This window comes from Triticum aestivum, chromosome 5B (assembly GCF_018294505.1).
Source record: "Triticum aestivum cultivar Chinese Spring chromosome 5B, IWGSC CS RefSeq v2.1, whole genome shotgun sequence".
NCBI classification, from domain to species: domain Eukaryota; kingdom Viridiplantae; phylum Streptophyta; class Magnoliopsida; order Poales; family Poaceae; genus Triticum; species Triticum aestivum.
Window position 1 is genome coordinate 358,029,400 of NC_057807.1, and position 7,273 is coordinate 358,036,672.

The 7,273-nt window shown below is 43.6% G+C and overlaps 1 long non-coding RNA gene across 1 annotated transcript; it reads left to right on the forward strand.

Annotated features, from left to right (window-relative positions):
- Positions 1 to 208: 208 nt before the first annotated feature.
- On the forward strand, positions 209 to 3,530 carry LOC123111844 (uncharacterized). Its single transcript, XR_006454794.1, has 3 exons — positions 209 to 508; positions 633 to 717; positions 2,965 to 3,530. It is a non-coding gene; the product is annotated as an uncharacterized lncRNA (long non-coding RNA).
- The last annotated feature ends 3,743 nt before the right edge of the window (positions 3,531 to 7,273 follow it).

The window sequence follows — 7,273 nt, forward strand, 5'->3', positions numbered from 1 at the left end:
AGATAAAACATTTTAAAAACTGAAAATCCAAAAAAATTCCTGCATGCATGCATGCGATGACGTGGCAATCTGTTTACATTAGAGACGTGTGATGCGTCTCCCTTTCTGCCACACGTGTGACAGTTAGCACGACCCCATTTTAATGCCCAGGCACGGGTCACATAGTGTAGGTCACACCAGATTAATATCTCGCAAACTGACGGTTCACTGTAATAGTATGAATGGAAAACTCTGGACTATACTGGCCACCGTTGTACTTGAAGCACCCAGGCATGCAGAAAATCCCCTTTCTCTTACTGTTCTTTGGATCGAGGTGTGGCCGAGGCAGGGATGGCGCAAAGCTTCTGGCCGCGGATCTAGCGCTGCTCGCCTTCCCATGATGCGCATCTCATTCTCATCTCTGCTGAACTGGAGAGGCAGACGCCGGGACAGAGAGCTGGGTCATCGCGTTCGACGACCATCTCCTCCAAAGTTTTCCTCGTCGTTCTCGTATTATCCAATCGCCCAGGTCGGCTTTAGCATGTCCGTTAATTTTCACCATTTTACTTTCATTTTTAGATTGTAAATAATATTATTTTTTTTATGCTTCAAACGGGATGTGATTGATTTCAATTATTGGATCTGCGACACAGGATAGAGATCGGCATGCCGGGCATGGTCGATGCGGCATAGATACGCATCATTCCTACTTCCTCCGTAGCGCCCAATTCTTCACAGGTTTGTTTCCCCTACTAGTTGGATTAAAAAGTATATACTTTTCTATTTGATGTAACAACATATTAGCAAGTTGTATAACTCATACATTTATTTAAGAGAAAGCAAAAACGCTTGCATGTTTTAACTAAAATTTGCTTCATATGCCTTAATTGACATGCAGCCAATTCTCGACTGGCTTACTGGGTGTAGGTGATACTTGTGATGCGTCTAGGTGAATCGGCACATAAATACCTATGTCGATCTTTGCTTCCAGTGGAAACTTTGGGAGTTCTTTGTACGAATTAGCACTGTGTGAGTTCTTGTTGCGTGTGCATTCATAGGATCCTTGCTTATTCTTGCAGCCTCCCTCGCAAGGGTAGTGGTCATGATGCTCACTCTCACTGATATATGCATTATTTATCAACTGTAACCATCAGAACAAACTATTTTTACTGACCATACATGCATACATTGAGGCCCTTGGGCTAGTTGTCTGCGCGTAATTAGCTTTGTTTGTCTAGTTTTCTTTTCCTTCTTTGTTCTTTCCCTGCTGGTAACAGCATGTACAGTTTTTCCCCCCACTGTAATGAATTGGCAGAGCTCCTGCAGTTACCCGTCAAAAAATAGGGGAAAATAATATTTTTCAAGCCAACTTTTGACAGAGTAAATAAGCTTAGTCACTACAATCCAAAACCTAATTTAACCTCACCATTAGATGCCGGCAGAGCGAGCACATGAGTCTTCATCTTTAAGCATTGTACTTTCGACATTTGCTTTGACAATAATATTTGGTTTCCATGCTCATATTCATTTACTATAGTCCCATCAGTACCATGTGGTTCCTCTATCACAGACATCAGTCCATATTCCTTTTGCCTAGTTGAATCTTTATTATTCTGTGACTGCAAAATAAAAATATATTTGAAAATTAGACATATCTTTGAAATGCAAAAGTATATATTGGAAAAACCTATTACTCTTATAGCCGGCATGTTCTTATTTCCTTATTTGAAGATGTTGTCGACTTCATCATTCATCAAATCCTATGTGGCATGCAAGATATACCAATGAAGAAAACTAGACCCACAATACTTAATTTTTAAAGAACATATTGTTCAAGTACATCATATCTCCTTTTTGAAAAAAAGTACATCATATCAAGCCCATCATCAGGTATGTATGTTCATTTTACTGCATAGTTTTGCATGCCGAAGCGAAAGATAAATCTTCTTCCATATAATTTTTGTATAATCTTTGGCGCTGCTTTAGATTTCCTTCACATCCAATGAATTTAGCAAATTCGAGACAAATGTATTAAGCAACTTTTTGTCCTCGTCAAATAAAGTGTAACTTGTAGTAATTGTACAGTGCTAATTTGGAGTTGAATATGGCACCTACCATACCATTGTTATCAGTGCAAAGCAAATAATATAGAAAAGTTCCTGTTCAAATTAGTAGATTTCTAAAATCAATGAACACATAGTCCTAAAAATTACCAAGAAAATCAAAGTTCGCATTTTAAAGAAACTGTTAGACATATATAAGTCAAGATGCTATTATAACATATATGACTGAATTGTGACTACCTGATTTCTCTAGTTTTTTTTGCCTCATCTAAGGAAGTTCTTGTAATGCCCTTCCATAAAACATTTGCTCTTCTAGTGTGTTGTAGTACTATATCGATCATTTTCGATAAAGATTCTTCCGCTGGGTGCCTGTATATATGGATTGACATTGAGTCACAGTTAATTAGTCGATAAATCAGAATAGCTGGTGTTTCGTACCAGTTAAGAAGTTCCTGAGGTTATGCTCCTGTGGCATTGGTTGACTATAGGCACAAACGTATCAAGAACAAATCTGTTAGATATTTTTCTTTTTGTAAATAACATATCAGGTTTTAAAATTGCTGGACTTACCATTGAATTTTTGCAGTATTGTTGAGGTCACAATAGACACTTTGGTTGTCGATGAGTATGTATAGCATAAACCTGCTCATCCATCAAGATCACATCAAGGCTCATAAGTTCATTGATTGGAGGATTGATTGTATCCCATGTTCTCATTACTTTCACTTAAACATCCCAGTTTTGGTCTCTTGTTGAAATCTCTCAGCTTCTTGTATTCCCTAGCGTTTTCACTTCAAAAAGATTAAAATGCATTGCTTCAAAAGGATTGAAAACATAGTTGTCAATTGATAATGTACATATGAAGATTTTAGCTGAAAGATTGAGTTCATAGTAATGATACTTACTAACCTTGTTGGTTCAGGTGAGAAGGAAACTCAGATGGTTGGGTGTGACTTATGTAGAAAATAGTAGCATGCCACTTCATAATTTGGGCTGGCTTCGATATTGGTTGAGCGCCAAGTCTGAACATCTCGGATCATGGCGTGTTTGCCTCAATCGTCCATGTGGTGGGATCGTCGAGTCACGGCGTCCTAGAGTTGGTTGGCTTCAATTTTCCTGGTCGTGGTGCTGAGTCGCGACTTGCTGTGTCTTTGATTTCCAGGCGGATGGTGGGCATGTGCTGGCTGCTGGGTACGGCCGGCTATGTATTCTGATGGATGAGTTCTGGCCGTGTCCTTATGGAGTCCTTGTATGTTTATATTCTTTTTTCCAATTAAAGGCTATAAGTGACATTACACTGATGGGTGCGGCCAGATTTGTATTTTTATGGAGACTCTTTCCATAAGCAATCTTTGTATGTGTTTACGTGTCCTTGGCTCACCGAGTGTCCGAGTTATGTATGTGTCCTTCAGAGTCCCGGTTAGGAATTGCACGTGACAATAGTTGGACATGTAAACGTCTATATCTAATAGTAGTGGTTAGAGATAATTTATTCTGTGTTGTGTTATTTTTGGGAAAAGCATGTACGTCTTCTATCCCTTAACCGGTGCTTCCCTCTACGATTCTGTTTTTTAGGGACCTTCTACGATTCTATTGATGAGCCTTGTGTGCGTATCCATATAGACGTGACAGTTCAATTTGCTGACACATACATATTACCATGTTACGTAAAATCTTTTAAATCTGAGCCATTGTTATTCTAATCAAACGGTGGTAATAATAGTAGTATATGTGGATTAACATGGTATCTTAGGCCCTGTTTGTTTCATAAGTTCTAGGACTTTTTTAAGTCCCAACTTATAAGTCATAAGTCTCTATCTGTTTGTTTACAGGGACTTATAAGTCCTGAGTCCCTACCTGTTTGTTTACATGGACTTATAAGTCCATGTTGCACAGCTGCAACGAGGCTCAGGAGAGGGCCTGTCCGGCAATTGGAGGCACCGCTGCAACGAACCGAGGCAGAACGAACTGAGGCGGGGCGGCGACGGGGCGGCGAACCGAGGCAGAACGAACTGAGACGGGGCGAGAGGCAGGGCGGCGACGGGGTGAGAGGCGGGGCGGCGACGGTGATTGGACCGAGAGGCAGGCGACGTGTGGGGAACGAGCCTAGAGCGACGCGGGGTAGGTCCGACTCGGGATAAGTCCCAATAAGCTCTTCCCTGAGAGTCTTATTTGATAAGTCCCAAATCACCACAATAAGTCCTAATAAGTCCCTTGTGTTTGGTTTAGGTGGGACTTATAGGGACTTTTTTAAGTCCCTAAACCAATAAGTCCCTGGAAACAAACAACCTCTTATTTATCTTCTGTTTTAATTATATAATAGATTGCTATGAGCTGCTGCTGCTGTATGATGAGTTGCTATGAGCTGCTGCTGCTGCTATATGATGAATTGCTTTGAGCTGATGTTGCTGCTATATGATGAGTTGCTATAACCTGCTCCTGCTGCTGCTATATGATGAATTGCTATGAGCTGCTCCTGCTGCTGCTATATGATGAATTGCTATGAGCTGCTCCTGCTGCTGCTATATGATGAATTGCTATGAGCTGCTGCTGGTATATGATGAATTACAGACTGCTGCTGCTGTATGCTGAGTTGTTATTAGCTGCTGCTATATGATGCTTTCAGGTGGTGGTGCTATATGATAATAACCAGCCACTTGGACCATCGAATTTCAATAAATAATTGTTCTTCATTTCAATGTGGGTCATGCGTTCTTCGTTTAAATTAGGCAATGGGATCTCTATGGAAAACATTGACCAAAGTAGATTGTGCCAAGTAGATGGGATCTTTGTATTTGCATTTTGAGCAAATAGTGATGGTATGTTTTCCTATCATATTAATTACTGCACTGTGTTCAATTTGTGATGTTTGCAAGTCAAATTAATTTCCATATGGGCAGCAAAATGAAAAAAATATAATGCAATCTAGACTTTCCACTGATCATACCAAAGATAAGCTGAAAACGCAATGAAAAGAACTGGTTGGCTTATTACATGGAGCTTATATTCACAGATGCTTATTTTCTTAGGATAACTCGTAATAACTGTCCCTAAGAAACTTGGCTAATAGAACTGACATACAAATAACATGTCACGATGATTGCAATGGAGGAGTGACGTACCATAGCACACTGTATAGGCTCACCGCTGCCTCTCCTTTTTTTGCGATGTTCCATGAAATTGCCACATACATCTTGTACTTTTACATTGTGTAACCCTATCTGCAAGTTACATGGCTAATTTCAGACATCTCTACATGATACTACATTGCATATCCCTTGTGCATATTTAAACCACCAATTAACGATTGTGTGCGTACCATAAACTAGCCATAACTCTGTATGCTGGACTAGCAGGCACTCTAAGGGAGCTTAATGTAGTGCACTGGAATTCCTACATGCCACCTACGATTTTGTGTAATGTACTGCCCCTGTTCCTAAATATATGTCTTTGTAGAGATTCCAGTATGGACCACATACAGATGTATATAGATGCATTTTTGAGTGTAGATTCACTCATTTTGCTCCATATGTAGCCTATAGTGGAATCTCTAGAAAGACTTATATTTAGGAACGGAGGTATGAGGTAGTATCATGTATGACATCTACATATCTAATTTAGCAGCCAGTAGTAGAAATCTTTGTCTGCACAAAGGGATTACTGGTCGAAAATCCTAGCAAAGCACGCTGGCAGGCACAGAACAATACAAGAGAGAGAGACACGCTTACAAGATCATAGCAATGCCTCAGTCCAGGATCTTGGTTGGCCAAGCTGTTAGATCCAGAAGAAACATCGTCCTTGTAGTTTTTGCCAGCTGCATAACAGGTAACAGCGACTGGTTAGTATATTTGAAGTACATCGGGCAGGTGATGCTGGACGGATTTAAAGGTGACAAGTACCTAGGCCGTGGCGGGTGCTTGGCATCTCTACAGGCGGTGGGAATCAGGTTAGAAACATCAAGGGTGATGACGCTGCGCTGGCTGTCGGGGTCCGGTAAGGAGATCTAGAACCGTCGAGTAGGGTGTTTGTGGAGCGGCTCCGGTAGGGTGGACTACGGTGTGGGCGAAGCGGATCTGTGGTCGTGGACGAGGGCGTAGGTGAAGCTGCTCCGGCGGTTGGGTTAAGGATGGTGTCTACGACGCGGATCTGCGGCGGTGGACGGGGCGTCAGAAGCTGCTCCGGTGGTTGGGTTAAGGATGGTGTCGACGACGTGAATCTGTGGCCGTGGACGGGGTGTCAAAAGCTGCTCCGGTGGTTGGGTTAAGGGTGGTGTCGACGATGCGGATCTGTGGCCGTGGATGGGGCATCAGAAGCTGCTCCGGTAGGTTGGATGAGGGTGCGAGGAAGCGGATCTGAGGCCGCGGACTTGTGAGTTGGCAAAGCTGCCCCGGTAGGGTTGAGAATGGTATAGGTGAAGCTACTCCGGTAGGATTGACGATGGTGTCGGCGAAGCGGCTCCGGTAGGGTTGAGGAAGGTGTCGGCGAAGCGGCTCCGGTAGGGTTGAGGAAGGTGTCGACAAAGAGGATCAGAGGCCGTCGACGGGGGCGTCGGTGGGGCGGCTCCGGGGGGTGTGGATGAAGCGTCTCTGGTGGGGAGTACGAATGAGCCGCTGCAGATGCGCGGCGGTTGACGAGAGTACCGGCGAAGCAGATCCGGCACCATGGACAAGGCCGGCACTGAATGGTCCGTGGTACAGCAGTGGATGAGCAGTCTACTTGTTTCTAGGGGAGGTGGGAGGGGTAGATGCGGCCGCAGAAGCAGATCCGGTGAGGTGGACGCCGCTGGCAGTGAATGGGCTATTGTACACCGGTGGATGAGCAGTCTAGGGTTTCGGGAGGGAAGGGGAGAAAGGGCGATGAAGTACGGACGGCGTGATATAAGATGCTCTGGTGCTGTGGAATTAGTCGTTTTTGCGGGAGGGGGAGAGGAAATGGGGGTCCCGTGTAGTGGGGGGTGTCGGTGTCAAAACCGGCGGATCTCGGGTAGGGGGTCCCGAACTGTGCGTCTAGGCGGATGGTAACAGGAGACGAGGGACACGATGTTTTTACCCAGGTTCGGGCCCTCTTGATGGAGGTAAAACCCTATGTCCTGCTTGATTAATATTGATGATGTGGGTTACAAGAGTAGATCTACCACGAGATCAAGGAGGCTAAACCCTAGAAGCTAGCCTATGGTATGATTGTTGTTCGTCCTACGGACTAAAGCCATCCGGTTTATATAGACACCGGAG